The sequence below is a fragment of the Spermophilus citellus genome (genome assembly GCF_964194105.1).
Source record: "Spermophilus citellus genome assembly, chromosome: 5".
NCBI lineage: Eukaryota > Metazoa > Chordata > Mammalia > Rodentia > Sciuridae > Spermophilus > Spermophilus citellus.
In genome coordinates, this window is record NC_138186.1 from 151,653,448 (window position 1) to 151,670,933 (window position 17,486).

Sequence of the window (17,486 nt, forward strand, 5' to 3'; positions counted from 1 at the left end):
CTTAAAGAGTCTCAGCAAAAAGGTAGGATGAGAGGAAAAAGAAGAAAAAGCTTCAGGGGAAAAAAACTCACCCACATGACATCGGTTCTCTTTGGGTTCCCTGGCTTCTTTCATAGATCAGCATCAAAGCAGATGTCTCTCCCCAACCTGGTACCTTCCTGAACTGCTTGCTGATCCTCAGAGTAATTAGTCTGGTAAAACCTCCTGTCTCAATTGACAAGAAGGGCTCTTCTGTCACAAACAAAACAAAACAAAACAAAAAATCTCATAATGGATCAGCAGTTCTAAAGGGGCCCTAAGTAAACAGTTGACAACGAATTTAGGGTACATCAAATGCCAAGGGGGAGAAAGTTCAAAGTGCTGCCAGGCAGACTGCTGACAGTTGGGTTGCACATATGCATCTTTGAGCCATTTTGGTTCCAGTGATGAACATTTGCTTGCTGACGCCTTTCATTTTGGTATACAGTGTAGGTCATCAGAGAGAAGATTTAAAGGCAAAAACAAAAATCCGCACAAATTCCCACAGTAGATTTATCACTTTTATAACAAGAAAAACCCACAAAACATGTTAGGAAAGCCCTCAGACAACTACTTATATTTGGGAAATAAATAACATTCATATTTGCAAAAGCATTCCCAATTAGGAATGTTCGTGTCCTAAATTAAAGGACAAATCACTCAGAGAAAAAAGAAACAATATGTTCTTGATATGCATGATGCCATGAAACAAATACATCAGTGTCTCCATAGTTTTTCTTGTTGCTAACTATGTACACAAATTGCCTTTGTACACTCTTGTACGGGGTGTGGCATATTTTCCTAGTTTGTATGTAATTTGAAAGTAACAAAACAGAAAGCCTTATCCTTCCTCCTCCTGTCCTATCTCCAGAGCAGTTCAAAGGCATTCCTCTGGGGATGTTCTGGTATGCTAGGACAAGAACTCAAATGTCCTGTAGTCCAGGACCAAAATCTAAACACTTGGTTTTGTCAGTCTTTGTTAAGATAATTCTTCTTTTGTCAGTTAACTCCTACCAATTAAGTAATTACATTCTAAAATTTAAATCAGAAGGATAAGTCATTTATGAGGAGGAAAAAAATATTCAGGTAGACTAAAATCTGCCCAAGCTCCCTCAACAGGCAAAATAACTTTGAAAAAGCCAGAAGGATGCCAGGAGATTACTGGGTGAACTTGAGATCAAGGCAAGGAGTGATAATTGAATGATTTTAATGACGGGTGATCAAAACTAGAGTTGGATGTATCTTTCTGTATTGAAGGATTAACTTACTAGGTAGGCCAGAATGCTTTCTTCAGTGACCAAGGGACATGACCTCATCTGTGTAAAGTTAGAGACATATTCTTGCCCTTCAGTACCTATAAGGCTACTCACCACTATGACCCCATTTCTCCTGTCAACAAACCTTTCTTGGGAAGATTGTAATTCATTTGAGTAGACTTTACCTTTCACTGTTACTGTAGTGTTCAGGTCAATAGTATTCTGTCATTCTGATATTATACCTGAGTCACTGCATGTAGGCACTCATTGACACAGTCTTCTAACATGGTATGCTCTGCAAAAGGATAATCTAATTAACTTTTATTAGATTCTATTAAATTAGATTTTTCTTAATTTTATTCTCAGATGGTAACTTTAAATTCTGGTTGTTGTTAGTTGGATCTCTATTATATACTTAGAGCTACCCTGTGGATATTTGTGACAATGTAATTGTATCTGTAACTAGACTATAGTCCCCTTTTATTTAAAAAAAAAAAAGAGCAATACATAGGCATGCGATTATTAAGTGATTTTATGATAGACACAAGGTCCATATAGTTTTTTTTAAAGCAAAAATATCAATGCTAACTGATGAGTTAAAATAGCCTTGTTTGAGGTTTATGGGTATCTGTTTAATTATTTATTTATTACCACTTGACAGAGTGTAAAAGAAGCCTTGTTTATTTATTTTGATGTGGAATTCAATTTAAAATGGATCTAACTTTGAACTCATAAAAGTGGAATCAGTTATTTATTGCTAAGATGATCACTTCATCAGTAGATCTCCCTTGTGAGAGGCTTAAGACAGCCAGATACAGTCCAAAGAACACCAGATCTGGAGACACACAGATCTGGGTTCTAACTGTGGATTCAGGACTTCCTACTGTCAAAACCTTGGTATTGAAATGTGAGCAGAAAAGTCCAAATTACCTGGGTTATTTTAAAGGTCAACAAAAGTGACACATGACATGTAGTCAAAGAAGGTCAGTTTACTTCTGTTGGCCTAAAGCCACAGAGAATATTGTGTTAGATGACAGTATCTGTGGGTGTAGTGTGATATTGCCCCATTGCAAATACTCCTTCAAGAGGCCAGAAAATTCAGGTTCTTGAAATTCCAAGGATGTGGTAACACATTCAAAGTCATAGAAGGAATTTGAGTTGTTCACAGATCAAAGTCAGGAGAAAAGATTTAGTTTTAAGAAAAGGTTCAGAGAGAAAAATAATAAACAAATAGGATTTTACAGCATAAATTAGGAACAGGTCTGCTCTACCCCTCTTTCTCACCAGCACTTTCTAACTTAGATTTCCTGGGAACTTTGGAGGTGATGAATGTTCCCCCCCCCTCCTCCCCCTCCCCTCCTCCTCCTCCTCCTCCTCCTCCTCCTCCTCCTCCTCCTCCTCCTTCTTCTTCCCTCTCTCTCTCTCTCTCTCTCTCTCTCTCTCTCTCTCGCTCTCGCTCTCGCTCTCGCTCTCGCTCTCTCTCTGTCATACTAGGGATTAAATCCAGCATGCTGTACCCCTGAGCTACATCTCAGCCCTTTTTATATATTCATTTTTTTTGAGACAGAATCTCCTCACTAAGTTGCCCAGGCTTGCCTTGAATTTAACAGTATTCCTGCTTTAGCCTCCCAAGTAGCTGGGATCATAGGCATGTGCCACTGTGCCTGGCAACACATATTTTATTTTATAATGAAAATCAGTAATGGACTTAAACATGACAATCCAGATTTGTAGAGAAGACTAAATTTTAAAAAAATCTTAGAAATTTTTCAAAAGATCTTACCAGTCTTTAGAATTTTCACCAGGGAAATTTATTATCTGTGCTACTCTTGATAAATATTGGGCTTGTTTCCGTTTTTTTGCCTGTTATAGGCAACCTTGCCCTGAACATTTCTGTACATGGCTCCTGATTCACATTTGTAAGAGATCATTTAGGGTGACACTTCCCCAACCACCTGCTGTGACAAAATGCCAACTTACCAGTGTGTGTGGTGACCTCAGTCTGTGAGACTCCAGCCAGCCTTATCCTGTAGCAAGGACTTGTATTTCTTACTTACCAGAATTGTCATCATGAATGATTGCCAAATTTTATCAGATTTTTTTTCTGCCCTTGTGGAGGTAATCAAATTTTTCTCCTTTTATTTTTATCAATGTAGTAAGTTACATATGGTTTTCTAATATTAAAGCAATTTTGCATCCTTGGGATAAAATTCACTTGCTCCTGATACAGTGCATTTTATAAACATTGATGGGTATATGTTTTTAAAGATTTTGCTTAGGATTTTTGCACATGTTCATGAATGATGATTTCCTTTCTTATCATGTTCCTTTCTATTATTACATCATTATTGTACCAGCCTCATAAAGTGCCATGGGACATAGTCCCTTCTTTTTATCCACTGGAAAAGTTGGGTAAAAGATTGGAATCATCTTTTCTTTGAATGTTTGGTGGAAACCACTATTGTGTCTAGCATACACACTCTGGGAAGATTTTTAACCTCTAATTTGATCTCATAATTATGAGGCTATTTGGATTTTGTATTTCTCCTTGAGTCAGTTTTAATGAGCAGTGTTTTCTGAATAAAAATTATATTTCATCAGATTGTTAATTAATGTCAAACTTGTTCATAAGTTTTTTTATGTTTTTGTTCTCAGGTTATCTGTAGGAATTTCCTCCTTCCTAATATTGCTTATTTGTATTTATTTTTCCTCTCTCTCTTCTTTTCTTTACCACTCTTGCAGAATTAATCTGTGATCTCCAAAAAATTTGAACTTCTGGGCATTTTTTCATCAATCCTGTCTTCTATGCTTGTTTCTATTTCTTCAGTTTTTTGGCTGCTTTTCAAAAGATGTATTAACCACTTATTAATTTTGCTGTTTCTTATTTTCTAATGTAAGTATGAAAACCTGTAAACTTCCTCAATTAATATACTAATTATATCTGACAAGGTTTGTATTTTCCATGTTTATTTCTAAATGTTTTATGGAGTCCATTATGATTTCACATTCAACTCATATGTTTTAAAGAAAGAATGTTTTTAGATTTCCAAATGTACATAATTTTTTTTTTGTACTGGGAAAATAACTCAGGACATTTATTCCATCATGAAGCTAGATGGTAATTCCTTGACCCCTTTCCACTCCATGTCTAATGTCAAGAATAAGTTCACCTGTGCCTTTTACTGCACATATTCCTTGTATCAACATCTCAATTACAGAAGTCATCTTAACTCTAACAGTTGCATCACATATACCAGGGTTAACCTAAGTGAAAGAGAACTGTTTCCTTTGTACCCATTGAAACCAGTGCACCACCCTGGGTCTTTCTGGAGTGTCTGATTGCCTTTTTACTCCGTGTGCAGTTGATTGTAATCTTTGTAGTTTTCCATTTGAATCACAACTACCTCTGATTTATTCTTTTTTTAATATTTATTTTTTAGTTTTAGTGGACACAGTATCTTTAATTTTTTTTTTTTTAATGTGGTGCTGAGAATCAAACCCAGTTCCTCACGCATGCTAGGCGAGCATGCTACCACTTGAGCCACATCCCCAGCCCCTGATTTATTCTTTATAGCAGTGGTACCTTCAAGTTTCTCAGCCCCTGTGTCTGCAGCTTGATGGGTGACCACAAAGTGAACTGTCTTTTCCTCCTTTGGGCTTCATCTTCTCCACAGTCTACCCTTTCACAGCACACACTACCTTACTAACCAGGATGCTTTCTAGGCTGTGCAGTAAACCTTCCAACATCTCTCTTCACCAAAGAAGACTGTTACACTAGAGGCTAGCCTCAGGCAATTTGTCTCCTGGAGAGAAAGAAAACACCCAAACCAAGAAAAAACAGAACTAGAGGAACATGGCATGATTGGCAAGGTGTCAGCCTATAGGCCCAAGGACAACACAGGGAATAACCTCTGGGGACTCCATCCACAAATCCAGAGGACTGGTGGTAGGCATCTATCTTAGTCGGTTTTATGTTAACAGAACAAAATATCTGAATCTGGGAACGTCATAAATAAGAAGGTGATCTAGCTCACAGTTCTGGAAGCTCAACAAGATGGTACTGGCAGTTGGTTGGTTTCTAGGAAGGGCCTCATGGCAGCTCACTTCATAGTGTAAAAAGTGGAAAGGGAAAGCAGATGCATGCGGAAGAGAGAGACTAAGGTGAAGTACCAGCTTGCTGTATAACAACCCATCCTCCTGGCAACCAACCCAAGTCTGAAAGAGCTAGGACTCATTTCTGTGGGAAGAGCATTAATCGTTAATCCCTCTTAGAGGCTCAAACATCTCTCAGCATTGTTTCATTGGAGACCATGCTTCACGTGAGTTTTGGTGGGGATGGACTAGACTCAAACCATAATTACACCTGTCCATACAAGCTGACCTTCTCAGGCAGGTCAGTGTATGGATCCAAGGTGCAAGGCAAACTCAAATATTAGGACCAACAAATATTCTAAATCAGTACTGCTTTTCTATCCTGTGGCTGTGACCTTTCTAGAGATAATATGTGCCTTGTCAGACAGTCCTTACTGACATGATTAAGATTCCCCGAGTGTGCTTATTTTTAGCAAGACAAGAAAGGATTCTCCAAAGTTGTCTGCATTCCATGCTGCTGTCATAGATGTTTGATCCAGAAGAGCAGCTTTACAGTTTTTCCCCCATACATCATACTTTTTTTTCCTAGAATGATTAATCACATCGATTAGCCACATTTGCTCAATAAAAATTGTTAACATTGCTACTTAATGCAAGCTTTTCCATGGGCCCAAAAATCAGCTGTGAAATAGTCTCTGGCATTTAATTTATTCACTCACCCAATTATTAATCCATTCAAAAATGTCTAGTAACACCCCCACCACCACCACCACTACCCAAGAGCAGTCCATTGTTCTTGATTCCTGTTGTAACTTAAAAGGAAACTTTCACAATGTCTGGAGCCCTTGACGTGCTGCAGACAAAGGAGGATATCCTCAAATTCCTTGCAACAAGAACCACTTAGGCGGCACCAACCTTGATTTCCAGATGGAACAATATATCTACAAAAGAAAATGTGATGGCATCTTCATCATAAATCTGAAGAGGACCTGGGATTAGCATCTTCTGGCAGCTCGTGCCATTATTGCCATCGAAAACCCTACTCATGTCTGTGTCATATCCTCTAGGAATACTGGCCAGCGGGCTGTGCTGAAGTTTGCTGCTGCCACTGGAGCCATTCCTTTTGCTGGCTGCTTCACTCCTGGAACCTTCACTAGCCAGATCCAGGCAGCCTTCCGGGAGCCATGTCTTCCGGTGGTTACTGATCCCAGGGCTGACCACCAGCCTCTTATAGAAGCATCTTGTGTCAATCTGTCTACCATGGCTCTGTGTAACACAGACTTTCCCCTGTGCTACGTGGACATTGCCATTCTGAGCAACAACAGGGAAGCTCATTCTGTGGGTCTGATGTGGATACTGGCCTGAGAAGTTCTGTGTATGGGTGGCACCATTTCCAGGGAACTCCCATGGGAGGTCATGCCTGAGCTCTATTTCTGTGGATATCCTGAAGAGACTGAAAAGGAAGAGCAGGCTGCTGCTGAAAAAGCTGTGACCAGGGAGGAATTTCAGGGTGGATGGACTGCTCCAGCTCCTGAGTTCACTGCTGCTCAGCCTGAGGTTGCAGACTGTTCTGAAGGTACACAGGTGCTCTCTGTGCCTAGCCATCAGTGCCTACTGAAGGCTGGAATACCCAGCCAGCCACTTAAGACTGGGCTGCAGCTCCCACTGTGTGGTGTTGAGCTGTTGAGCTTTTCTGCAGACATTTATTAAGCACAATGGAAAAAGTTATGGAAAATTAAACACCAGTTTCTAAAAGAAATTTAAAAAGTATCTAGTACCCACTATGTGCAAAAATTTTTAAAGAGGTTAAAAGCTTAGATCCTGTTGTCCCACAATCTGGCTTCACATTCTGCTTGACTACATTAACTTTCGGACACTGAAAAGTAGTTTAAATTCTCTAAAGCTAAGTTTCTTCATGTGTAATACCAGAAAAGTAATAGTAGCTATTATTGAGGAACTACCTCAAGGTAGTTGTGATTCTCAGGGAGGATCTTCCTTGTAAAGTCTCTGGCCCATATATTTTAGAGACTAAACAAATGTAAGCCAGGTTTAATAAATCACTGAGAAAAGCTACATTTGTATGATGTTCTCAAAATGACTAAATTGCATGGATGGAGAAAAATCAACTGTTGCCAGAGGTTAGGGATGGAGGGGAACTTGGGACTGCACTGGGGTAGATGGGGAGTTTCCTTGTAGTAATGGCATCCTCTGTATATTCTTCATGGCCCTGGGTACCCAAATGTATCTGATAAAATCTCACTGTGCAGTTTCTTCCTCCCCTGAAAAAGTGAGTGCATTTTAAAACTAGTGAAATCAGAACATGATCTGTAGTTTAGTTAATAGTATAATATCAGTGCCCATTTTTGGGGTTTTGAAAATGGACCATAGCTATGTAAGGTGGTGCCACCTTACATGAATGTGTAGGAAAGCTGAGTAAAGGAAACATAGGAACAGTCTCTATTATTTTTCAGCTTCTGGTGAGTAGCCTGCTTGAAAATGGAACAGAAAGGAGATAAGGTGGGTTTTTGCAATCACGGAGTTTATATTCCTTGTGAAGAAAAATTAGTAATTAGTAATTATGTAGTCAGTTGTTTCATCTAATTATACTTGGTGTTATGAAGGAAAAATTTAATGTGCTACTAGAGCATGTACAAAGAAAAGGGGTCAGCTAGGGCCACACAGGGGAGGTTTCCTGGAGGGTACCACATTGAACTCTCACCTGTATGGTCAAGGTGAGCAGGTGAGTTGGGGGAGACATTGTAGGCAACACATGTGGAGCCTAGAGGGTAAAGGGACCCTCAAGTGGCTTGGATGAGCTAGCAGGTCCTTGTGACAAGAAAATTGTAGAGAGGAAGTCAGCTGCACAATGAAAGTAACAGTTAATAGGGCTTAGATTTTGCAAAAAGAAAAAAAATTAAGACATTGTAAGCTGCAGTTATATACAAAGAAATGGGTACTTGGAAGCTTGTGATGAGTTTGAGCTCAGAGTTACATATAGTCTAGAGAAGGAACAGGAAACAGAATTTGGGGCCATATTACAATTGATTTTATCTTGCAAATAAAGAGCAGCCATTGGAGGTTTTTAGCTGAAAAGTTCTTCAAAGTTAATTCTGAAGCCAAGATAAAGTTAAAAAAAAAACTTAGACAAAGTTAAAAGAAAACTGAAGCCACTGAGCCTAGCCAAGAGGCTGCTGCAGTAGTCCAGGGTAGGGACGGTATAGCTTGGAATGGGATTAGAGGAAGTGGATGCTGGGCACAGAGAATCCCAGAGGAGCCATTATGAAAGGAGACTCAACAGGCAGTGGGACCTCGGACCCCTCCTAGTAATATATTCCTCTGAGGTACTCAAAAAGGTGCACTAAGGCATGCACCTAACCCACCCATAACAGCATTATTAGAAATTTTAAAAATTGGAAAGAATGCACACACCATGAGTGAGTGAGTGAATGAGTGAGTGCTTAAGTAAGTTATGGTGCACAATCATATAGTGGGATTCTGTGGAGCACCTAAGAAAAATAGAATATCTCTATAAATATTTTAGAGTCAAAGTAATTGCAGAAGAATGGGTGTAGTATGACCCAATTTCATACAATAATGTGTGGAACACATTTTACATGCATAGAAAGATATAATCCTCCTTTTTGACAATGATTATCTCTGCAGGCTGGGATTGTAAATTATTTTTATTTTTGGATTTCTTTTACAAGGAATTTTTATTCTTCATGGTTCTTTATTGCAAATGTTTTCATGCTTAAAAACATCTGTCTGTTGCACTTCCACATGAACAGCATTGTCTTAGACTGGGTTCTCTGTGAACAGGCTCTGAGATGGTGTATCAGTCTGGTTTTTGTTACTATAAACTGAGGCAGGCTCCTTTATAAAGAAAAAAAATGTTTATTCTGGCCCATAATTATGGAGGTATAAGGTCCAAGGACTTTATCTGGTTATGGCTTACTCACTGTGAGAGTCACGAGGTAGCATAGAGTGTCACATGGCAAAAGACAGAGAGTGCGTGTTTACGTGTGTCTATGCTCTCCTCTTATAAAGCCCCCAGGATTTGGTGGTGGGGGCTCCACCCTAGTGACTTTATCTAAACCTAACTACTCCTCAGAGGTACCACCTCTAAACATCATAATTGGTTCCAGCTTCTTAATTCTATGAACATAAAAATTTATGGATGAAATTCTTGTGTGAATTTGGGTGATGAGAGGGAAAAACCATATTCAAACCAGAGCAGATGTAGAATCATGCAGAAGGATGGAACACTAGATGAACCTGTTAGGAAGTAAGGAAGACATTACTGGGCAAGTGTGGAGGCTGACCCACACTGCAGTGATCACACAGGTATTCTGAGGGCTCTAGAGCTGGGCTGGCCCTTCAGAGTTGTCCTCAATTGAGGCAACAAGGCTGGGTCTTTGTATCCTTGCATCAGTCCTTGGATTTGGACTGACCTGGAGGAGGGAGCGTGACCTTGGACAAAGCAGTTGCTTAGGGTTGAGGGCAGTTCCCAGTGAGGCTTGTAGCAGAACTGCCAGCAATTTATAATCCGAATGGTGAGGGATGGGTCTATCAGCCCCAGAAGGAGGTCCCAGAGAGGTACTGCAGGATCCACTAAAGGAAACTTGGAATTGATATAAAATTTATTTTCAACTTTATAGACCTTGCTTAGTTACCACTTTTAGCTTTCATTAATATGAAGATAAAGGAGGAAAACTGATTTTCTCAATGCAGAAAAAAATTCTGTGAAATTAAAAGTTTTCAAGCAAAATTAAAATATCTTAGTAATTAGGAATAAAAAACAATTTCTTAAACCTGACCGAGAGTGCTTTTTCCAGACTCTTCTTTCACTGAAGATACAGCTCCTCTGTTGGTCAGACCCCCCAAGTTCGTGCCACTCTACCACCTTTTATGGCTGCTCTTTATTTGCAGGATAAAATCAAAATCCCTTTGTAATATGGCCCCAAATTCTGTTTCCTGTTCTTCCCTAGACTATATGTAAGCAGGCCTTCTGGTCTACCTCTTTCCACAGAATGCTGGTTCTGGTACTGGAATTTGCCTCCCAGGTGGTCCCATCCCAGATCCTGTGTTTTCTACTGTTCTGTTTTCCCCCAACTCTTCTTTTTTTTTGGCTCCTAATGATGTGCCTTCCTTTCTTGTGTGTTCAGCAGTACATTTGAAAGTGTATGTGTGGTAATTTATTTAGCACCTAGTGTTTCGCAGCAGGCTGGGTTTTCAGTGTATGCAGTCCACAGTCCTGCAGAAAACTCAACCCCAACTGTCTTCACCAGAGGTCACTTTTCTTTTCCTGCTTCTAATATGACTTTAGGTTTTACCTTTTATATTTTATTTCTTTATTAAATCCTTTCCACTCACTTTTGCCGGCTTCTTGAAAGTGCTGTCTTCTCTTCAGGTTTATTTTTTCTTCTTTGACCTCTTTTCTTCAATGGAGAATTATTTGATCATAAAGTATACCTGTATTGGAGTTATTTTTTGGTTTGTATTGTTTGTTTGCCTTTTTTGTCACATTCTTCTTTAGGTCTGTGTGGGGGGAGTGTCTCTGATACTATTTCTTGTCCTGTGATTGCTCATCCGTCAGTGGGTTTGTTCTTCTTGCTCTAGTGCTTTGTGAAAGGACAGAAGTGGAGACACCTCTGGAACTGAGCGAGGGCAGCTTGATTTCCATCTATTTCCCACCAGCATCCTGCTGTGGAGATGGCTCTTTTCTGCACTCAGCTCATTCCTCTCTCCCTGACTTATGTTGTTATGGTCCTTTTGTATGAATGACGTGTGCTTGGTTTCGTCAGGTGCTTGGTTTCACAGGGCTGTGTGTTTAGGTTTGTTTGCACTGATCTGTTCTTGTTGACCTTACCATACCACCCTTGCTCTCACAGAGATGACACGTTGGCCCGTTTCCACACCTTTAAGCTATACAGGGATCAGAGCACCTCCTAGTCTTCCTGCATGTCAAGCCATAATGTTCCCAGCAAGGGTCACTGAATGTCCCCAGGGAGTGCCACCTTGAAGAGCTCTCTGTTCTGCTCACTCAGTCAGGGAGCAGTAGGATCTTGTTTCTTCCTCAGAGAGTCTTCCCCAGTCATTTGTCAATTTTCTGAGCCCTTGGCAGGCAGCTTTTCTAAAGAGTGATGTTTGGATTATGAGTATTTCTCACATTCATCACTTATATTTCTGTTTCTTATTCTCCTTGTTCTGTTTTTTTTTTTTTTTTTTTTTTTTTTTTTTTTTTTTTTTTGTCTTCCAGCTTGATCTGGAAGTCCAGGGTATTACTGCAGGATGGCGGAAGACTTTCACAGGGGAAGAGGGAGTATCTGATAGAGATCTGAGAAGGACTGAAGTGTGAAAGTGGCCAGGAAAGGAGGCTTTCTCTTCCTTACACACTTGGGGACAACATGAAGGAGAAATTCTAGGTCAATAGAAGAAAATTGAAGGAGTAACGAGACACTTGCTCCTGTGGGAGATGGGGAGTCTGGCCCACAAGGGGAGCAGCAATGTCTCTATTCATTTATCCTACAAATTTGTATCACATACATGCTGTGTGCCAGGCAGTCGGGAATATGCAACTAACAAGATGCATGAGTCCCTGTTCTCTGACAATTCACTTCTCCTAGAGGAGCCAGACAATGAGCAATTGCACAATAATAATAACAGAAACAGCCTCTTTTATATCAAGGTCTATGATAGGAAATAGCAACACAGTCAAGTGATCTATGAGGGCTCTCCTGCAGAGGTGCTGTTGGAAGACAGATCCAGAGGAACAGAGAATCCTGCCACGTGAAAATGGGGGAATAGAATTCCTGGCATAGGCAGTAGGAAAGGCTATGGCCTTGAAGAAGGAAAGAGCTTAGTAATTTTTAGGAACAGTCAAATTGCCAGTTGGAGTTTAGGGAGCACAAGCTGAGGTTGGAGAGGAAAGCAGGAACCACACCATATGGGCCCTTGTAGGAGTTGGGTTTTTATTCTCACATGACTTAGTCAGTGGAGATAATTAAGGACCTAACTGTAGATAAATATGGATAAATTATAGCTCTACCAAAAAGGTGGTAACTGAAAGTCGGGGGGCGGGGGAAAGGAATAACATCAACATGTGCTTTAGAAGCTCTTTTCATGGAGTTGCTGATTTTAAGGTAATTTGGGCAAAATGCATAGCATAAAAAATATAACAGAGTCATAATTATAAGGAGTGGAATTCCACATCACATTTCTAGAAAGCAGTTCTAGAAGCTTGCTGTACTCTGGAACAAAAATCACTGACATTTTAGAGAGTCCTGTGCTTTACTCTGCATTTCTAAATTTGAGAGTGTTGTTGAGGGAGAGAAGCCAGGAGGAGACAACGTAGGGACTCAAAATCTCCCCAATATGAAGGTGACAGGATTAGGGTCACAGCGAAGTGAGACATTCATTGTGCATAAGGGCCATCAGAACAGAGCAGGTCACACAAACACAACATTCCCATGCTTGTGCTTCCTGTTTGGAAAGAGGAGTCGCAATTGGAGGCATCTCTAAAGATGGCCTCAGAGCCACAGCACACATGTGGAAAGAACAAACATGAGAAAGAAACCCCCTAAACAAGGTGAAAACTCTCCACCCCAAATTTGAATGTTTTTCCTATGAGCGTTTGATTATTTGAGTGCCAAAATAGCAAAAGGGAAAGCAATTTCATAGAATCATATCTGAATGCTGAAGCTGAAGTTTTTAAAGATATATTTATTTTTCTTCCCTCTCCTTCTCTCTTTGGATGTCTGACATCATGCAACTTGGCCCTTATAAATGAGTATTTCTCTACAACATCCTTTGCATTTTAATTGGCTTTTCTAAATTAAAGAAAAAAACATAATCAGGAAAGTTTCTTAGAAGTGTGCTAAAGCTGAAGTTTAGGCTTCTGTCAGCTATCATATGAGAAACTGCTTTTTAAAAAAGGCAAACTGTGTGTCCAGAGTTTTTGTTGTTTGGCATTAGTTTCCAATCATTCTAGGGGTAAGGATGGGGCATTGATGTTAGCTGTCACTCAAGTACTTTTTCTTGAAACCTGAAGGACTGGAAAGTAACTGTGTGCCTTCTGTTCTTCGTTCAAATGCAGTATTCTGGTCCTGGAAGCCAAGAAGCAGCAGGTGTGCCATGGGGCATAGCTGGCCATTCATCCTGGCCAGAGAAGCAACTTCTTTACAGTGTCAGAACGTTCCAGTATCACTTAGCCTGTCCACGTGAAACTATTTCTGTTTCATATTCATGCCCTGGTAGTAGAGTTCAAACTTATTTTGGGTTTGCTGATGACCATACTATTAAGAGGATATCAGCGTAGGAAGCCAAGAAACTACCATCTGTTCTGTGTTTATATGTAAAAAAAAAAAAAAATTGTTTATGAGACCTAACTCATTTAGCTGTGCCTCCTGTCCTTCTAGTCTCATCCCCAGAAAGGTGACTCGCACTTCCTTGGAAATCACTTCACTTTGAATAACCTTTATAATTCCTTCATGATACTGGTTGAAGTATTGGCTGAAATTCCAGTGTTGAGCAGTGACCCCATGGTGCTTTAGGGATGCCATGAAGGGCCACTGGAGGCGAACAGAAAGTAGCTCCCAACAGTGTTGTGCTGGTAAAGAACACCTGGTGCTCCAGGGGAAGCATACCTGATGGATAGCATTTTCCAATTTCCACAGTGAAATATTAAGAACAAGTTTATGGATTCAAACACTTAGATGAGAGCTGGAGATTCAACCCAGTATTCGAGAAACACAGTTATTTTCCTTAGCATGCACAAGGCCCTGGGTCCTTCCCCAGCACCAAAACCAAAAATAAAACAAAAATAGCAAAAAAGAAAACTTTGACAAAATGGAGGAATTCCACAAAAGATGAAGATTTCTAAAATCAATTAAGAACAATTAAAAAGCTTCAATAGTCCTATTCATTAAAGAAAATCACTTCATGATTAAATTTGCTTATAAGAAAAGTTGTGAGAGATTTGCTAGAGATGTCTATCACTTGGATAAGAAAAAAAAATACTGGTTTTGCACAAAGTCCTTCAGAAAAGAGAGAAAACACTTTCAGCTTGCTTTTTGAGGTTAGCAATTTCCTGTTACCAAAATCGGATGAAGACATCATGAGAAAAGAAAATTATAGATCAGTATACTTCATGAATAGAGGATAAAAAATATCCTTAACAAAATAGCAAATCAAATCCAGCAGCATACATACATAAATTATAATACGTGATGATCGAGGATGAAAGGTTGTCTTAACGTGCAGAATAAGTTGATATGATTCTTCATATTAACAGAGTTAGGAAGAAAAATTATATGATCATCTCAAGATAGGCAATAAAACCATCTGAAAAAATATAGTACTTATGATAAGTGTGTGTGTGTGTGTGTGTGTGTGTGTGTGTATGTGTGTATAGATGTATCTCCCAAGTAAATTGACAACAGAAGAGGTCTTCCTCAACTTGATAAGAGGCACCAAAGAAGACTATGCAACTAATACCAAACTTCAATGTTGAAAGACTGAATAGTTTCCCTACACTAGGGAAGAAGGCAAGGATGCTCATTCTAGATCACTCTATCCAACATTGTGTCAAAGATCTTAGGTAGCACAATTAAAAGGGAAAGAAAGTAAAAGACATAGAAATTGTAAGAAATGAAGGAAAACTGTTCTTATTTGCTTATTATGTAGAAATGAAAACCCAAAATAGCTACTAGAACTACCAAGTGAATTTAGCCAAAGTAAAGAAACAATGACAATATTCAAAAACATGCTGTATTTTTATAGACTAGCAACAAAGAATGTCAAAAATGTAATATGTTGTACAATAACCTCACAAAACATAAAATACTTAGGGATGGATTCCACAAAATATGTGAATATCTGTACACTGAAAACTACAAACATTGCTGAGAGAAATTAAAAGGAGGCCTCAGTAAATGGAGAAGTAAATTGTGTGCATGGGTTGGAAGACTCCATGTGAAGACGTCAGTTCTCAAACAGTCACAGTGAGAATTCTAGCAGGATATTTGTAGAAACTAACAAGCTGAGATTCTGAAAGTTAAATGGAACTTTGGGACTGCAAAGGACTTAAAACAGTCAAAACAATTGTGGAAAGAACAGAGTGGGAGCCTGTGTGATCAGGATTGTGACATGGCTCCAGGATTCTGCCCTGCTCTGCTGCAAGGGCAGTATAATCTCCTGGCTTTGTGTGGAGGAGGGGACTGAACAGGATGGAATTTTGTTCTCATGAGTGGGTGATATTATATAGCAGAGGTGAAGGGATTTCCACCAATGGCTCTTCAGGACTGCATGGCTTTGTGGTTATGTGTGAATACCCGGATTAAACATGAAACTTTGGTGCTTAGCCTACAGAAACAGACATGTCTTAACCCCCTTTCAGATCAAGGTAAATACACATTTATTACAAAGTCCACCCGGGGTTCATAACCAGAGGAGGAGGCACCATGAGTCATACTTGTGTGTGTTTGGGGAGGGAATTCCAGAGTCATGGTTACCTGGGTGTGGCCTAGAAGGGAGGAATGTAGTCTCTGGGTAAAGAGGCCTCCAGACCTGGGATCTCCTCATTCCATGGGAAGGCAGGAGGCACAAGGTGGCTGGAAAGGGCCTCACTAAGCAAGATATCTCAAACTTTTATGTGCACATGGATGACCTCAGCATCTTATTAAAATTTAGGATCAGAATCTAACAGAGTGAGAACTGGTCTTCTGCATATAGGAACAAACTCTCAGGTGACATGGGTGCTGTTGATCCATACTGTGAGGAGCCAGGCTATAAAGCCTGGGTCCAAGTCTAAGGGTAGAACCGCTATGGAACCTAGTAGAACACCCTGGCATTAAGGCATGAAATCAGCCCTGATGGATTGATTTCACTCAGATTTTCCAAATCTATACAACAAGAGGAGAGTAAAAATAGGAAGGACTATCATTAGTTGAATGTCCACTGTGTTTCAATAGAAGGTGATTGATGTATGTCATTGGGAACTACTCCTTCCTAGATAACAGCTTAGAAACACTGCTCAGTCACTGAAAGGTGTTCTTTCTGATTTTATAGCTTCCTCGTTTCAGACCTTCTGTCTATGAGAGTTACCCAGTTCACAGCACTGGGAAATTCCCAGGATCCTCTTTCTAAATCCACTTTTTAAAATATCTTACGATAGCTCTGGACAGTATTCTGTTGGTTCCTCTACAAAACCATCCCATTAACCTCAGATGTAGTATCCTGATCCTTGACAGTCTTTCTTTAAATATCTTACTGGCTTCCTAGCACATTATCCACAGTAGTGCTCTAGATCATTTTCAGTGCTCAGCATATTTCCAACTGGCAGCAAAAGTGCTTCATCTCACTTTAAAAAGGAAAGAGTACTTGGTCCTAATCCCTTTCTTCTGGGTATTGCTTGTGGATAATTCCCTAACTTCCTCTCTCCTTTGACTCTGATCTTAGCCACTCTAAATATTGTCCGGATCTCCTGTTTTGTTTTTTTTTTTTTTTTAATTGTGCCTACTTTACTTTATCCCCTGCTAAAGGCCTCTTTCCCCTTGCCTACTGTGACTGGGATCCCTGACTCCACTGACTCTGCCTGTCCCTACACCACCTTGATCTCTGGTAATCCAGACTTCACCAAAGTATTCAGATCACCAACTGCAAGGTCATTCAAAGAAAAAAAAATTTACATGCTTTACAATTAATTGTCACATGCCTCTGTGTGTGTGTATGTGTGTGTGTGTGTGTGTGTGTGTAGTTCCTTAATAAATCCTTTCTTCACAAAATAAACTAAGTGCACAATAGATTCTGTCTACATTAGCACCCAAATTAGCGAGATTAAAATCATTGAAGTTATAGTGAGGTTCCATTCCATTTATGATATGTGAATCCTTACACACAAACAAATGTTACTAAAGTGAAAAGAAAAACCTTAATTTCTCTATTTGTTGAAAGGAAAAAATACAATAATTTGTGTTCCAGCCTGCTATAAGGAGATTATACTGAGAGGTAATGTGATAAACACTTGAAGTAACTATCAAATATGTACCTTACGAATGCATTCAGCATGGATACTCAGTATAAATGAAATCTGAAGTAAATAATTCTAAATTATGGATAATT

At 39.6% G+C, this 17,486-nt stretch overlaps 1 protein-coding gene and 1 pseudogene across 13 annotated transcripts in view; both read left to right on the plus strand.

Annotated features, from left to right (window-relative positions):
* The window catches only part of AIG1 (androgen induced 1), a gene marked incomplete at its 3' end in the record, with an annotated part of 233,542 nt that overhangs the window by 63,988 nt on the left and 152,068 nt on the right, over positions 1-17,486 (plus strand). The gene's annotated exons all lie outside the window — the stretch shown is intronic.
* LOC308650217 (small ribosomal subunit protein uS2-like) lies at positions 6,199-7,012 on the plus strand (annotated as a pseudogene). Its single transcript has one exon. The product of its transcript is annotated as a small ribosomal subunit protein uS2-like (transcript).